Source organism: Nuphar pumila, chromosome 11 (assembly GCF_984573655.1).
Source record: "Nuphar pumila chromosome 11, dmNupPumi1.hap1.1, whole genome shotgun sequence".
In the NCBI taxonomy this organism is placed as follows: Eukaryota; Viridiplantae; Streptophyta; class Magnoliopsida; order Nymphaeales; family Nymphaeaceae; genus Nuphar; species Nuphar pumila.
The window spans coordinates 80,461,997-80,479,836 of record NC_143259.1 but is presented as its reverse complement, the minus strand read 5'-3'; positions in this window follow the sequence as shown (position 1 = coordinate 80,479,836).

The window sequence follows — 17,840 nt, the reverse complement described above, 5'->3', positions numbered from 1 at the left end:
AGTTGCAGCAGTGCAGTGTCTACTTTCACTTCTTGCTACAGTTCATGTCAACAACCCCTTTGTTGTTTGACATTCGCCATAATACCTGCATTACTTGTTTTCATCACTACCTATAACACCCATGACAGCCCTGCTTCTCCAAACCCAACCATCAACAGATCTGTTTGCCAATATCAACCATCTTCACTGTTGACACATAACATTCATCATGCAGTATTTACCTTGCCTAGTTTAGTTCATACATCTCCCACAGCTCCATTCTATTCCACCATCCACTGAAGGCTATGTCTTTTAGATTTATCTTTAATTAAGCTTCATTGGTATCCATACCTCACAATATGTCACACATACTGCATATAAGTATATACAGTCCCTATTTTAATATAAATATCATGCTTAGATGTATATATGTATATATGCTCTTTTTGATTAGCCTAGAATATCCACCTCTTTTCATGTCACATGTGCATTTCTTTTCCCTTTAGCATAAATACTTGCTTATACATCTCTTTAATCGATGTGTACATATTTTGCTCATTGGAATGTATACATATATTTCCTTTATTAGAGGTAGATGTCACACTTGGCTATAAATATGTCGATTTTGCCATGACATATTCCATACCTCTAGCCTATTACTTTACATTAACCTTGTTTTGCAGGGATGTATGGAAGATGTTGATTTCCTCACTTAGATTAGAATTTTATCATCTTAAATCCCATTTTAATGATGTAATAGCTAGCTATCAATGAGAATATTTACTTTTCAACATAGATTATAATGTATGAACATGTAAATATTACTTGTTTCATATTAATTTTCTCTTTCATTTCAAAAATTTACATGGTGGAACATGAATGGCATGTGCACCATTCTAATAAAAGGTGATCAAATCCTAAGTTGATGATTTGCATTTATGGCCATAGTCAAAATGTGAACAAAACTTAGGATTTTCATCTTTTATGGAATAACATTGGATCCACACTGGGTCTCCTTCAAAAATCATCATATTTTTCTAAATATTTTCTTCCTTTATCAGAGTTTAACTTGAAATTAACTTAAAATATATATCAATGGCCATAGTCAGGATATATTGAGAGTTAATTTTATTTCAAAACTCTATAAACGCACAAAAATGTGTTTTATTCTTCAACTGAATTTAAATATAGATTATCTTATAATATATTTTATGCCCATAGTCAGGAATGTATTATATCTTTAATCTTATTTTAATTCATTTAAAGAATGAAATATGCTTTTCAGTATCCAATTTTCAAAATTCTTTAATTCATTCATCATTTAGGATAGAATTATATCATATTTTTCAAGTATTTCAAGTTTTCTTCAAAAACCCAAGTGATTTTGAGATAATTCTTTAAATATCTTCTTCATTGCTCAAATCAATCTTCAATTCTTATTCAAATTCATCTTTCTATTCTCAATTCTATCTTTCAAAAATTCAATATTCCAATTTCAAAGTTCAATTTAACTTTAAAATTTCAAATTCACCTCTAGATTCAAAATCCAATTTTCAATTCAAATCAAATTTCAAAGTTCAAATCAACTTTGAAATTCCAAATTCATTTTCAGGATTTAATTTCAAAAATTCAAATTCAATATTCCAGATCGATTTTCAAAGTTCAATTCGACTTTGAGATCCCAGTTTCATCTTCTGATTTCAAAAATCAAGTTTAAAATCAAGTTTATTCTTTATTTTTCAAAAATCTCCAAAGTTCTATCTAAAGATTGAGTCTTGATTCTCAATTCAAATCATTTATTCAAAATCAAGGTTTTGAAATTAATTCTGAATCTCAAAATTTGATTTTGCTCTAAATTTGAGATCAACTTTCAGAAATCAAATTCAGAATTCCCAAAATCCAATTCCATCTAGGATTCCAGATTTCAAATCCAATTCCATCTTGGATTCCAAATTTCAAATCCAATTCCATCTAGGATTCTAGATTTCAAATCCAATTTCATCTTGGATTCTAGATTTTAAATCCAATTTCATCTAGGATTTCATATTTCAAATCCAATTCCATCTTGGATTTCGGATTTCAAATCCAATTCCATCTTGGATTCCAGATTTCAAAACAAATTCCGTCTTGGATTCCAGATTTTAAAATCAATTTAATCTTGGGTTCCAGATTTCAAAACCAATTTTATCTTGGATTCCAGATTTCAAAACCAATTTTATCTTGAATTCCAGATTTCAAAACCAATTTCATTTTCAGATACCATCTAGACTTCTTAAATCCAATTCTATTTTCAAATTCCATTTGGATTTCTTAAAATCCAAATTCCCTTCTGATTTCAAACTTTAAATCCGAAATTCAATTTCATTTTCAAATTGCATCTTAATTTCAAAATCTAGATTCAAACTCAAATTCAAAGCTCATTTTGACTTTGAAAATTTCATCTTGACATCGAATTCTATCTCTTCTCCTTTTCTCTTCATTCTTTAATTCAAGATTTATTTTCAAGATCTCTGATTATTCCAAAACTTAGAACTTCAAGTCTCTTTCAAACCTATTTCAAGTTCTAAGTTAGATTCAAAACCCATTTTTTCACTATATTCTGGAATTTATTTCAAAATCACTTGGAAAAGTCTCCAAAAATTCTAAATTATTCTTCTCAAAAAGCATACATCTTTGCATTTTCACAAGCATGATTCTTTATGCATTCTAGATTTAGAATAAATTCTTAGATAATATTTAGGCAAAGCAAAAGGCATAAGTTCAATCCTTGGTTCGATTACCTCTGGTTAAGGCGCCAGGAACGGTCGAATCTCGTACCGATGAGCGAATCCCGTCTCTCCATTTCCTGCAAATTTTTAAAAATAGAGGTGAGTAATTTCAAAACATTTTCAAAATTTAGGTCAAGTGAGACATTTGCAAAAGAGTTCCTCCATTTTCTTTCTTTTCTTTTCTCTCTTCTTTTCTATCAGTTATTCTCCTTCAAAAAGGAAATAGAGGCTAGAAAGGCAAAGAGAAGGAAAAGAGGGAAACCAGAGGAAAAATTTTGCAATGATCACAAGTGCCCTTACAGACAAACATGGAAACGGGCCTTTCTGGCAGCATTCCAACAACAGGGCATCTTCATGCCAATCAATTAGTTCTGGCAGCTTTTCTGCCAACCATTTTGACGGCACTTTCTCTGCTTTGACGGTAGAAGTGAGTCTAACCTTTTTATGTTATAGAAAGTACTGAGGGCATATGGGCAACACCTCCTCTGCATGATGGAGTAACATGCTCTGCTCTTTTTGAACTTAGTTGAGTTTCTTCAAAAAATTCTGCAGCACTCTCTCTCTTTGACTGAGGAAGCGTGTGTTTCCTTTAAGTTCGGTGAGCATCTTTTCAGAATTTTCAGCATCACTTCCCCTCTTTGATAGAGAAATCACTACGCTTTAACTCGAGAATGGATGTGCACTGTTATGCATACTTTGCATCCATCAAGGTTTATTGAAACCTTGGGCCATAGCCAAAGCATACGCAAATGACTTAGTCTTTACGAAAAAATAGTTTTGCACAAAAGCAAAGCCTTTCCAATAGGGGCTTCATTCGTTAAGCAAAATCTTGTTCGAGGAGCGGCAAGGGAATCATATTGGCGATTTGGAGTTGATCTTCATTTGAACGCTCACTTATGCGCCATATATGTAATATAAGCAGAAGCTTGTGCTTTATATGGCGACGGCGTAAAGGAATGCATATACTTATTGTTCGGAGAGTGAAACCAAACGAAATATTCTACATATATATTTGCAGAAAGCAGGGAAGCCTTGGCATCGTTCGACACAACGGCAAGACAAAATGCATAATTTAAACGCATAATCAAAAATTGCAGAAAGCAGGGAGCCTTGGTATCATACGACGCGACGATGAATGATAAATTATATTTAAGCAGGAGCCTTGGTGATATATAACGTGATAAAAATCTCAAGATAATATATGGGAGAATCGATATCCAACGATAGTTACAAGGCGAGCGCGTAAACACCGAAGTGTCCTAGAGGGATCAACCAAGAACTAGGGTGAGATACTATTTTTAAGAATGTATCAACCAAGAATGCATTCAAACATATCTATCCAACGATAGTCACAAGGCGAGCGAGTAAACACCAAAATTCCCTAGAGGGCTCAACCAAGGACTAGGGTGAGATACTACTTTAGAAAGTATATGCTATATACAAATAAGAAAATACTTGAGAGAGATGGATCAATGAAACAAACTTACTTTAAATTGCAAAAGAAACGACTTTGAAACGCTTCGACTGTTTCGAACAGGGTTCGAGCCTTCCTTCGAGAGCTCAGACTAGGTCAAATGAGGTCGACCTAGGTGAGAAAGAGGAAGAGCAGGTTAAGCTACTTAACTGAACCAAACTGGGTTCGGTCCAAGTCAACTAGGTTCAGCAGGTTCAGACTTCAGCCCAAGCTCGTTGGGTCTGGGTTCAGAAAATCAAACCAAGGTTTGGGACCAAAAAGAACTTTGAATTTGACTTTAAACCTAACTAGGTTCAAGTCAAGTTAACTGGGTTTAGACCAGGTCAGTTTAGCTAGGATCAGGTCAGGCAAGCTCAGACCCACTTAGGCAAGCTAGGCTAGGTAGGGGAGGTTTAGGAGAGAGAAAGAAGAGGCAAAAGGAGGGAAGATCGATTTTTTTAAAGGGAGGTCACCTCCTTTTATAGGCAAGGTTGCTTATCCTCTAAGCAACCTCCGCTTTTTGGATTTTTCTAGAAAAAGCTAGAAAAATCTAGAGCCTTTCTTCTCCTTCTTACCTTTTTTAGAATTTTCCAGAAGGTTCATCTTTGGTGTGGGTCCCACATGAAAATTCTATGAGATATTTTGTAGGTCCTACCAGATATTTTCTGAGGAATATTTTTGTGATTTTCACCAACATTTCCGTGCGTCCCACAAAATTTTTGAGTTATCGATGATTTTTTTTAAATTTCTAAGTATGTCATTCTCTTCGTATTGACGTAACTAAGAAAGTTGGCTCGTACAAATCTCTTGATTTTATTCAGGAAGGAAGTTATGACTTCCTGACGGTTTGAGCATATATTCACAAAGATATGAATATCCTAAGTATATCTGGCTCACATGAATCGATTTGTTTCACATTTCAAGTATAAATGCTATTTTCACTTGGAAATGCCTCATGAATTTTATTCAGAAGTTGTCTAAAAAATTATGGGTCTTACATCATTACCCCCTTAAAAGAATTTCGTTCACGAAATTTCAATAAGAGTACTAAGTGAATAGCTCAGAATACTTATCCCGTATATTGGATTCGGGCTCCCAAGTACAATCATCAACACCATAATGTTGCCATCTCACTTTAACAAGTGGAATGACCTTCGACCTTAGCACTTGTTCCCGATGGTCCACAATTTTAACCGGTCTTTCTTCCACCGTCATATCTTCTTTAATGTCGATGTCTTCATATTGGATGACGTGGGAAGGGTCGTGAACGTATTTTCTAAGCATTGACATATAGAATACATTGTGTATCTGTGCATACTATGGTGGCAATGCTTGTAAGACCCATTGTTATTCTGAGAAATTTTTATATGTCATATGCTTCAGTGTGGAAATTTTTTGCCTTTACATGGGAATTTCTCATAAATTATGCCTATATAGCCATACGAGGAATGAAATCACATAAATTTGCTTTACAAGTCGATTCAGGGCAAACCATGATGAATTGAACCTTGATATTTCTAGGGTAGATTTATATTATATCTAATTGGACTCATCCCAAATTTGGAACCTAAACGAGAAAATTATCTCATTATTTCATATAATTTGGCAAAAAAGGGTATATCGGTAAAGTATGAGTCGTAATGAGGTCCAAATTCATCAGAAATGGAGATATAAATACATAATATGAAAATTTAGGTCTTAATTCATAAAATATAAGTTGAAAATAAAACATTTGGATTATTTAAAACCTATCTATTTAAATAAGAAGCAAATAGGGTTTTAATTAATTGAATTGTAATTTTTACAAAACCTAAAAGAGGTTTTTCAAAAAAATTTTAAAAGGAGGTTGGTTTTGGGAATTTGTGAGAAGTAGTTGTCATGGGCCCCACCTCGGCCATGCTAATTTAAATATAAATAAATTGAAAATTCAAAAGAAATGCACTTTTAAAAGGATTTTTGAAAAGAATGCAAAAAGCAACTTTTGGAGGCTTGTTTTGGCATTTCAAAGAGTGGGTGGGCCAAACCCCACGATTTTTGGGATGGGCCGGGAGCCCCTTAGGGGGTAGCCCCTACACCAATTAATAACATTCAAAAAAAATATTAAATGCTTGAAATTAAAAAAAAATGGATTCATGAGGGAGGCTTCGTCTTTGACAAGTCAAAGACAAACTCCCCCTAAATCAAGGAGTGATTTAAAGGGAGTGGTTGGGGGCCAGCCCCTTGACCCTATAGACCGTAGAGAGGGGGTAGGGTGGGGCGTGGGAATGGAAGGCCCTCCATCCTCCCCCATTCATTCTCCACCCTCCATCTTGATTCCCCTCCTCCCCCCTCGTTATTTTAACCCAAGAGAAAGAGAGGAGAGAGAAAGGAACGACTCCTCTCTCTTCTTCTCCTCTCTTTCCCTTCACCGTCGCACCTATCTTCTTCCATACTAGCGTGTGTGTGTGTGGGGGGGGGGGACTGAGTATAGCAGCCACACCAACTGAGAAGGACCTCGGCCTCCACCTCCTCCATCAAGGTGAGTCAATCCCCTTACAACTCATTTTTTTTGGGATGAGCATGGGTGGCATGCTAAGGGCTTGGAATCGGTTTGCACTTGTAAGGTGCAAACCGATTCATAGTGGCTTCAAGCCACAGATATATTGAATGGAAACACCCAATTTCCAATTCCTTTTATTTTCAGTTGAGCTAGGTATCATGTTGCATAAGTTTTTTTTTTTTTTGCTCCCTTAAGATGTGTTTTTCTTGTTTTCCGTGGAAACGCCCCTGGAGGGGCAGTGTGGTTAGCTGCTAGGCTGGTGTTATCGTCGCAAAATTTTTTCCGTCTTCCCTTCCTTGCGGATAAGAGAGGGAAAATGCTTTCGCGCTTCAAACTTGACCGGATTTTGGAAATTGTTTTAAAATACTCGCCTCCGTTTTGAAAATTGCGGGAAAATCCATGGGATGGGGCTCAACCTGTCGGTACGAGGTTCGACCGTTCCTGCCACCTTTAACAGGGGTAATCGAACCAAGGACCAAAATTATGCTTGACTTAGCGAAATTATCGAAATTGTATTCTATCTTAAATGCACAGAGAATTCAGGCATGCGCTATGAGATTTAGTAAAATATAAGTTGGAAAATATGATGTATGCTTAGAAAATATTTGAAGTTGAAAAAGTATTTCTCAGGAAAAGGATGGAAATCAATCTCTCAGGAAAAACTCAGACGAAGAAGGTTTGAAATCTCGAGAAAATTTATAAAGAGTTGGAAAATCTTGAAGAAGTGAGAATCTCGGGAAAATATTGAGAAAGTTTATAAAGACTTGGAAAATTATGAAGAGGTGAGACTCTCGAGAAAATCTTGAGAAAGCGTTATAAAGACTTGGAAAATTATGAAGAAGTGAGACTCTCAAGAAAATTTTAAGAAAGATTAGAAAGACTTGGAAAAATGAGAATCTCAGGAAAATTTTAAGAAAATTTATAAAGACTTTGAAAAATGAGAATCTCAGGAAAATTTTAAGAATTCTTGAGAAAATATGAACTTTTGAAAAGGAAAACACTTGTTTAGAAAATACAGACTTTGAGAATTTTCTTAAGAAAATGATAGGAAATTTATAGGAAAAATTCATTGGAGAAGGAAATTTAGAACTTGAGAAATTGAAATCCTGAAAACATTGTCCTTGAAATCTCTGAAAATCGATTTTTGATTCTTGAGAAATATGAAAATTCCTTTTGAAAATGGATCTTAAGAAAATAACTTTTTAAGGAAAATCACGGGAAAACATTTGATTTGGGAAATCCAACTCCGAATATCATCATAGTTTCTTGAGAAAATCGATTCCATGAAGTGAAAATCTTTTGAGAAAATCATGAGAAAAACGAATGATGCAGATGATTTGAATGAATGAATGCACTTTGAAAAACTTTCTGAAAAATTTGTTGGAAAAATGTGGATTAAGCCAAAGTAAATCCTTCACATATTCTGACTGTGGCCATGAATATGTTCAGAATTTATTTGAGTTAATTCACAATATTTTGAAAACATTGGAAATATGAGGTGCATTTTCAAGATAGCCTAAGAGTGTAGGCTCAGTGTGACTAGTAGAAAGATGATGGATCTGGGTCTCGTCCATATTCCGACTAGGGCTGTAAATATGGATTCCATCGAGTTCATCAACTCTCTAAGAGTTGGTGCACGTGCCATTCGTGTTCATCCACGGTGAATTTTGAAAAATTGAGATATATGCATCATAGAATCAGGATATTACTGAAATCAAACTATATGAGATGCGGCCTAATCTAAGCTGTAAAAGTAAATCTTATTCCAAGGTTTACATTGGATTGTTACATTGCATAACATAAAGTAAAAGAAAATTGCAATGGAGCCAAGGAATCAGCATCTTCTAGATTTTCCTGCAAAATGAGAGTTAGTACAAGATAACCAAGGGAATGGGTATATATATACTATATACAACAAAGATATACATATAGATATAAAAATACTTGAATTTGTGATGAATGATATATGACAATGAAGATATATTTACAAAAGTAAGAGAAAAGAAAAATATATGTAATAACAAGTACACATGAAGGGATATATATATATATAAGTATATATATACATATATATATATATATATACATATATACATATATACGTATACATATAGGTAGATATACATATATATATATATACATATATATATAGATATATATATAGATATATATATACATCTAATGAGAAAATATGTACATACTAATGGAAATTACATATAATGGGTAAAACCAGAAATTACAGGTATATACAGTTTCTGTAGGCAATTTCACACAGCCGTATTTCCCAAATTACAAGGTAATTTTCGATAAAACTGGGTATGGAGCTTCCCTATATATCAATAACAAAGCATACAAAAGATAGTTTATAGATCATGAATGTATATAAAAATATCCATCCGTGAACATGACCGATTATCAAGACTGCACACCTGCAGAAAATGGTAAATACAACACATACGTGATGTGCAGGAAATCCACTATGGGAACAATGGGCTGTTTTCAAGAAAATTGTGATAAGGCCGTGAAAAGCTTAATGGAGAGATGTGAAGATGCTGTGGAATAGGTTAGTAGGGTTGGACTATAAAAAATTTAGATGTTCTAACCTACAAACATTTTTATGCTGGGAATACATAGCCTTGACAATATATATTTCAACTAATACTTATATGAATAAAATTGGCTGTAGCAAAAGGTCATTATAATATAGTAGTGTAATTTTTGAGTTTTAATTGGAAACTGTGGAATGGTAAGAGCATGCACAGGGCTTGAGCTACTGCTTCAGCCATGTTAAGGCCAATTGATGCACTTGGCAGCATATAGGTTGCATTTGAGGCAGTAGTTTGTTGACATATGAAAGCCTGTGGTTGCTGCCAATTCTAACAGGAATCTCAACAGACGTCCAGCTATCACCATCTGATGACAGATGTACTACCTAATGGAAAGTTTTGAGCAATGGTGCTAAGCCCAGAAGATGGAACCTTAAATATATCATAAGTTCCTGCATTAAGCTAAGTAGTGTTTGTGAATGTGAGACTGCAAAAAAAAGAAAAAGAAAAAAATTAACACTAAGATACAAAATGTTATTAGCTACAGCAATATGGATTTGACATGCCATATTTTACAAGCATTGCTGGTCTTCATATCTTTATAACATTTGTATCCAGCACATGCTCCCAATCTGATTGGGACAGGCTATATCCATTAGGATTCTTTTACAGCAAAACGCAAGACCTTCAACCTCCACAATTTGACGTTAGAGACCAGACTTAGAAGATCTAATGTCCAGCATCACACAGAATTGATGGGCCTGGACCAGGATAGTGCCTAGGACTGATTCCAACGTTGGCCATCCAACACTTAAAACTTAATGAAAGGGTTAAGTCCATACTACATAACAAGTGACTGCAAAAAGAAACAAAAACAAAAAAAAAATGTGCAAAATAGATTTTGGATGATAACATCCAAGCCTTCAACAAATCAAATTTGAACACAATCTGACTGCAGCATAGGCCACCTCAATGTTGCAGATTCAGGTTCTATTAGAAATGTGATCCAAACTATAAGAAATGTGTAGTGAAAATAGAGAGAGATCTGATCCATTAGAAACAAGATAACATGCACAATAAAGCATGAGTTCGATGGATAGAACATAGCAAATTCAGGAAATTATTTCAGACGTTGATGCTGCTATGGGTAATTCAAGATTGCACAAAGTTGTGTTTTGGGTGAACAGAGCATGGGAAAAGGAAAATGTGAAAACACAAAAAAAAAAAAAAAAAAACGAAGTGGGAAAAGGGGAAATAACACAGATCAAACAAGGTATGGCTTACCTTGAACCAGAAAAACCGATTTCTCTTTTGGTTTTGCAACTGGGAGGCTTTTCAGAGATCACCTTTTTTTTTAAAGATTCAAGATTTGGATGGCACTGTTAGACTTCCTTCTGCTGTAGACAGCAAGGCTGGTGGTCTTCTGCTGAGGGATTGAAGAAGAGGCAGCAACCGTGTGGTGGCTTCTACTGAGGGCTGAAGGAAAAGAGGGATCCGTTGGATCCCCCAGCTGCTGTGCGAGATGGGCTGAAAGAAATGGTGGGAGACAGCCCCTTTAGAGTTTTAGCCGATATGCTGAAACTGATGAGAGACCGTGGCTGGAGGTACCCTGCGTATGGGTTGAAAGAGGTGAAGTACTCCTTCACGCTGCTGAGAAGAACCTCCTGCGAAAATCCAAAAGACCAAAAAAAATCAAATTTTTCTTCCCTCCTTCTCGATCAAATGGCTGGGTCTTTTAAAGACCTTCAGCCTCTTTCCAAAAGAAAAGAAAAAAAATGCAGCTTCTTTTCCTCCAGTTTCCGTTACACATTCTCTCTTTTTTGAAAATTTTGGCAATGTGAAACGGATGCCTCATTGAAAGATTTGCTGTTTAAAAGAGGACGGTTTTATCATTTTCAAAAGTTTTCAGTTCATTTACCTAAGGTTTTAGGTAAAATGAACTTTTTTTTTAAGGAAAGTTCAGCTGTGGCGCCGTTTTGGGGCTGTTTCTTTTTTTAAAAAAAATGAATAGTAAATAAAAAAAATAAAAAGAATAAAATTAAATGGGAGATGCCACCTCAGCCAATTTTTTTTTTTTTAAATTCTTTTTGAAAATAAAGTTTTATTTTGTTTTGCAAATCTTTTTATTTTCAATTAGGGTGCCACTTGTGTGTGGGCCCACTAAAAGAATAAATAATAATAATAAAAAAATAACATTAAGAAGAATTTGCAAATGGGTTCGATCTCCGGGTGGGTCCCGCTTGAGAATAAGAAATTTACCTGGGAGTCTGAGTATGATGCTAGTTCAAAGGAGGGTCCCGCTCCATTTATTTGAAGATACGAAATAAAACATTATTTGTTTTCAAGAATTTGGAAAAATTGGGTTTTCAGGGCAAAAAATATGGATAAATGTAAAAAAAAAATTTGTAAAGAGATTTAAAATCCTTTTTGCAAAAAGTTTTGAGATAAAATCCTTAAAATCAATATCCAAATATCCAGATTGTTTTTCTTGAGAAAAATTTTTGTAATTCAAAGTCCTAGGGGTAAAATGGGAAAGATTGGCAATTTTGAAAACCCAGGGTTTTAAAAATCAATTTTGAAAAGTTTAAAAATCAATTTTGAAAAGTTTAAAAATCAAATCTGGATGGACAATTTTAAAAATTATGAGTTCTGGATCTCAAACTGACATGTTGTGCAGTGAAATGATGCAATACTATGCAAAGACATGTTCTATGAAATGTCACTCTGAGCTCGGACTTGGAAATTTTAGCTTTTTGTCCAGAAAGGGGATTTTGAAATTTTTGCAATTTGAAGATGTCTTTGAACCTAAATATAGAAATTTTGAGGCTCAAGAATGAAATTTAGGACTTTCTGCAAGGTTTAAACTCAAAAAATGACCCTTTTGCCCTTTATTGCTTTCGGAGAACTGAAATGTACCGATTGAGGGCGATGTCAAGAATTGAGTGAAAAATTGGGGTGTTTACAGCTGGGCTCTTTTGCAGCCAGCCCAGGCCCTTGTGGGACTACGTTGGGCCCCATGGCCTTTTTGGTGTTGCTGCAACCCTCGCAGCAAGGTCCCGGACTGACCAAGGGACGGTCAGCCCGGAGAACTTTCTTGTGCATCCCCTTCCCCTTGTGCGGGTTGGGTATGTAGTTGCAGCAGCCTTAATTGGGTTGTTGTTTCAGCCCCCTAGTAGTGGCCGGTTGGTCTAGGCCACGATGGGACCCAGACCCACCTGGGAGTCCCCCTTATAAGTGGGGTTACTCCACTCTTGCTATTGTGCAGCATAGCCAAACCGGGTGCTCAAAGCACCCGGGTACAGCCTTGGCGCACCCACCTTGTGGGGCGCCCACCATAGTATGTGTGGTTTGGACCCATTTCGAAGTCAGACTAGGGGGCACAAATCCCCAGTCTGTAGCCCCCGCCCCTTGACTTAGCAAGGTCTGAACCCATTGGGTCCAGACCTTGTTGCCTTGATCGCACCACCCAAGCTGGGAACCGGGTGCACTTGGCACTCGGGTTTCCCCTTTTAGAGCACCCACTTGTGGGGCGCCGACCATTGGTTGGCCAGGTCTAAACCCAGGTGTGGGTCAGACCACGGGGTACAGACCTCCAGTCTGTACACACTTTCCCCTTGACGCGACAGGGTCTGGACCCACTAGGTCTAGCCCATGCCGTTTGGTCCGCCCCACCCAGATTTGGGTGTTAGGTCGCCCTCATGGGTGCACCTCTGTGAGGGTGCAAGTTGTAGCATGTAGCCTTGGTCGGGACCCTCCATGGGTTTGACCAGGGGCATGGGCCTAGCACAGATCCCTGTGTGCTACTGAGATCATCGCAAAGATTTTCCTCTCTTAATATTCTCTCTCTTCCTTCTCTTTTCCTTTCTAACCTCTTATTTTCCTCCTTTTTGAAGGGAGAAAAATAAAAGACAGAAAGAAAGAGAAAAGAGAAAAGAAAAGAAAAGAAGAGAGAGAGGAACTATTTTTGCGGGGTCTCACTTGACCTTAATTTTGAAAAGAAAATAACTCGCCTCCGTTTTTGAAATAGTTGCGGGAAAACCGGGAGACGGGATCCGCTCGTCGGTATGAGGTTCGATCGTTCCTGGCGCCTTTACCAGGGGTAATCGAACCAAGGGTCAAATTCATGCCTTTTGCTTTGCTAAGAATTTATCTAAGAATTTATTCTAAGTCTAAATGCACAAAGAATCATGTTTGTGCAATGCAAAGATGTATGCTCTCTTTTGAAAATGATTTTGAAATTTTCCAAGTGTTTCTGAGATGAAAATAGAGTGAAGAAATGGTTTTTGACTCAGAACTTATGATTTAAAGTTCTAAGTTTTTGGAATAATCAGAGTTTGAGAATAAATCTTGACTTTAAAAGGAATGTTTTCTGAAGTTGAAATAAAAGGAGAATAAAGGAAATTTCAAAGTCATAAATGGACTTTGAATCAGAATAGAGATGAAATGGAATTGAATTCTAACTTTGAAGTTTGAAATCAGAAGGAAAATGTGGGAAATAGGATTTGATTTGAAAGTTTGGAATTCAAAATGGAATTTGAATCCAAAGTCTGGATGGAGTTGAAAATTCAGGATGAGATTGAATTCTGGATTTAGAATCCTAAATGGGAATTGGATTTGAAATCTGAGATGAAAACGGAATTGGATTTGGAATTGAGAATGGAAGTTGATTTGAAATCTGGAATTCAGAATGGAATTTTAAATCAAAGGTTTGGACTCTAAATAGAGTTGAAATTCAAGATGAACTGAATTCTGGATTTGGGATCCTAAGGGAAATTTGGATCTGAAATATGAGATCTAGGATGGAATTGGATCCGAAAGAATGGAATTCGGATCTGAAATCTGAGATCCGAAATGAAAATGAATTTTGGATCCTAAATAAAACTTGGATCTAAAGTCTGAGATCCAAAGTGGAATTGGAATCTGGATCCTAGAATAGATTTTGGATCTGAAGTCTGAGATCCAAAGTAGAACTGGGTTCTGGATCCTAAATGGATTTGGATCTGAAGTCTGAGATCCAAAGTGGAATGGGGATCTGGATCTGAAGTCCAAGATCCAAAGTGAAGTTGGATTCATACTTGAAAATCTGGATCCGAGTTGAGATTAGGATCTAACTTTGGATTTTGGAATTTCAAAATTGCTTTTAGGATGAATTTCAAAGTCAAATTGGACTTTGAATTTGAAACTTGAATTTGGAATTTAGAAAATGAATCAAGAATTTCAAAGTTAATTTGAACTTTGAATTTGGTTTCAAAGTCAAAATTTGGACTTTGAAGAGGAGATAGAATTGATGAGTTTGAAGTAGAAATTGAAGAAAAGATGTTCAAAATCACTTGGGTTTTTGAAAAGAATTTTGAAGATATGATGTAATTCTGTTCTGAATGATGAATGAATTTAAAGAATTTGAAATTGGTTTTTTGAAAAGCTATTCCATTCTTTAAATGAATTAAAAATGAGGTTGAAGACATAATACATCCCTGACTATGGTCATTGAATGTGTTATGTAATAACTACATTTAAATTCAAGTGAAGAATAAAATACATTTTGATGCTTTTATAGAATTTAAAATGAAATTAACTCTCAATATACCCTGACTATGGCCATTGGTATATATATTGAGTTGATTTTAGATTAAATTCTGATAAAAGAGGAAAATATTTAAAGAAAATATGATGATTTTGGAAAAGGATCCAGTGTGGATCCAGTGTTATTTCATAAAAGATAAAAATACTAAGTCTTGTTTACATCCCGACTATGGCCGTTGATGTAAATCATCAACTTAGGATTAATTTACCTCTTACGAAGTGGTGCACGTCCCATTCGTGTTTCACCATGGTGAGAATTTTGAGAAATAAAGGGAAAATGGCGTGAAAATGAGCCATTTATGAAAAAAATGCTCATACATTCTATCTAAAACAGGGGATGTAAATTCTTATTAGGATCTAATTTATTACAATATACAAAACTGAATTTACAACTCAAAGTAATGACCCCTTTTCCACGTATTCCCTGCAAAAATAACTGGCTTAATATGAAAAAAAAAAACGTATACATCACATGGATTTCCAAAAGATGTCAATGATAAGAAGATGCTCATATATCAAGAAAAGATAAGAAATGATGTATATGTATATACTTATACACGTATATATAGGCATGTATGTATACATATATATGTATATATATACATCAATAGCTTATGAGAAGTATAACATAATAGATTTACTTATCCATCGATTTCTACATATGAATTCCAGAGGTAATCATTATCATAAACATGTTAAGATATGCAGGTGGGAAAGCAGCCCACTGGTGCTGTAGTGTTGCAGTTGGGCTAAAAGCAAGTGACTGCCATGGATGGTAGGTGGAAGAGGTGCTGAGTTGATGTAACATCAACTTTTATACTGTGGCAAATATAGTGGTTTGTGAAAGATGGGTGCTGTGAGTTGCAGCTATCGTGAGCCATTATCAAGGGCTCATAGCAAGGCGAACATGAATGTTACAGGGAAGTGAGAGTGTGCAAAATATTGAAAATGAAAATGCAGTGGAGTGTAAGTGCAACAAATGTAAGCGGGGAGATAATTGCTGTGAGAGTGTAATAGAGGATATGCAGCAATGAGCATGCTGGTGGAATGTGATGTGCTGGTATACAAGTGGCAGATAAGTAGGCAGTGAAAGTGGGTCATGTGCACAGGACTAGGTGATGAAGGTGTATAGCTAAAACAGGGTACTGGTATAGCAGTGTGCTATTTGAAAGTAATGAAGTGGCAAGTAATGGTATATCGGCCTAGGTGCTAAAGGTGAAATGAGGATAGTGACTGGTGGCATCTACAGGCTAGGAAGAAATGCCATTGGTATATTGCAATGTTATTTACAGGTGTTTTGGGAAAATAAGTACAGCAGGGTGAAAGCTGCTGTGGAGAGACCGAACTCATATCAGACCCTTCCCCACCAGTGACCATTGTAATGGGGCTCAGTGGATTGGCAGTCATTGGCCAGGACCTTGCATGAGCCAGATAAAGCAAACTCAACAACCTGTTTTGCTGATTAAACTATGCAAAAAAAAAAGGCTGCAACAAATGGAATTACTGACGTCCTAGCCTTTCGGCTATCATGGCTAAGACTGAAGACATGGCCCGATTGTCCTTGGAGGCCTGATATGGCTAGTGGGACAATGGTGTACTGGTAGTGCAGGGGATGGCTGCAGATATCAGCTGGAATGTGTTTTAAGACTGAAGGCAACTGGAAATGGAATGGAGGGGCGCAGCAAGGTGCTGCTGTGGGTGCATTGGGAATAGTTGCTTTTGCAACCAACATGTGTGAGTGCTAATGAGATGCAATACATTAAAAGTAATGTAGATGCAACATATACTGTGTAGATGGAGAAGGGCATGAACACAATATTGAATGCCAATGAACAAATAAAGTGTGTTGCATTTGTTATCTGTGAACCGAAAATGGTGCCTAAGTGCAGAGGTGAAATGCTACAAGTGATGGGCACTGATGTGCATGAACTTGTGACGGAGGAGATATATTAAAATGTGCATTAAGTAAAGTGGATTGTTTGCAATCCAGTTTTATACAAAGATGTTATGGCAAACAAAATAGAGACAACAGAAAGCATGGGCTCATATCTTTTGATTTTGATACATTCATTCCTGTGGGCTGAAGATGTCCAGACCATTAGTGAACATATTCCATCTTGAATATTGTTGTCCTGGGTCATTCACTCTGATAGGTCTACCTTGTAACGCATGACCTGATCAGCAGTCCTAGCAATTCTAACTTGATTTGACAAATGAATTAAAGCATTCAGATAGTGGGCAGCAATCATATATAAGATAAATTTCAGACACTACTAGAAATAACCTTCCACTTCCTTGATGATCTTTTTTTTTTTTAAGAGCATGTTTGAAACCTTTTCATATATATGCGGCACATCCTCAATCAGCATAAAAACTTTGTCATATCCTATGAAAATGAACCAATATGAGAATTTCGTTGGGGCGTTCCCTACTAAGCAACGCGCTGTACTCTCTAGGCCCAGAGGCAGTGATAAATGGGCAAGGGTTGCTAGGTCGTCGCCCAGAAGCGACGCGTCACACCGGCGCCCGGGTGTGGTGTCAAATAGGCAAGGGTTCCCTCACTTTGTTGGACGGGTGGGGGTAAAGAAGTTAGTCCAAGACCATAAAATTAGGTTAGCCACTTGGAACATAGGGTCTTTAACTGATAAGTTGGTAGAGTTAGTAGATGTTATGTGTAGGAGAAAGATTAATATTTTATGTCTTCAAGAGACCAAATGGGTAGGTGAGAAAGCTAAAGTGATAGAACCTTGGGGATATAAGATTTGGTATACAGGAATAAATAGGAATAGGAATGGAGTAGGGATTGTTATGAGTCGTCAGTTTATAGATAATGTAGTTGAGGTTCGTAGGAAGGGTGATAGAATTTTACTTATTAAATTAGTATTAGGTACGGATATTATTAATATTATTAGTGTTTATGCACCTCAAGTAGGTTTAGATGATTCCATTAAGCATCAATTTTGGGAAGATTT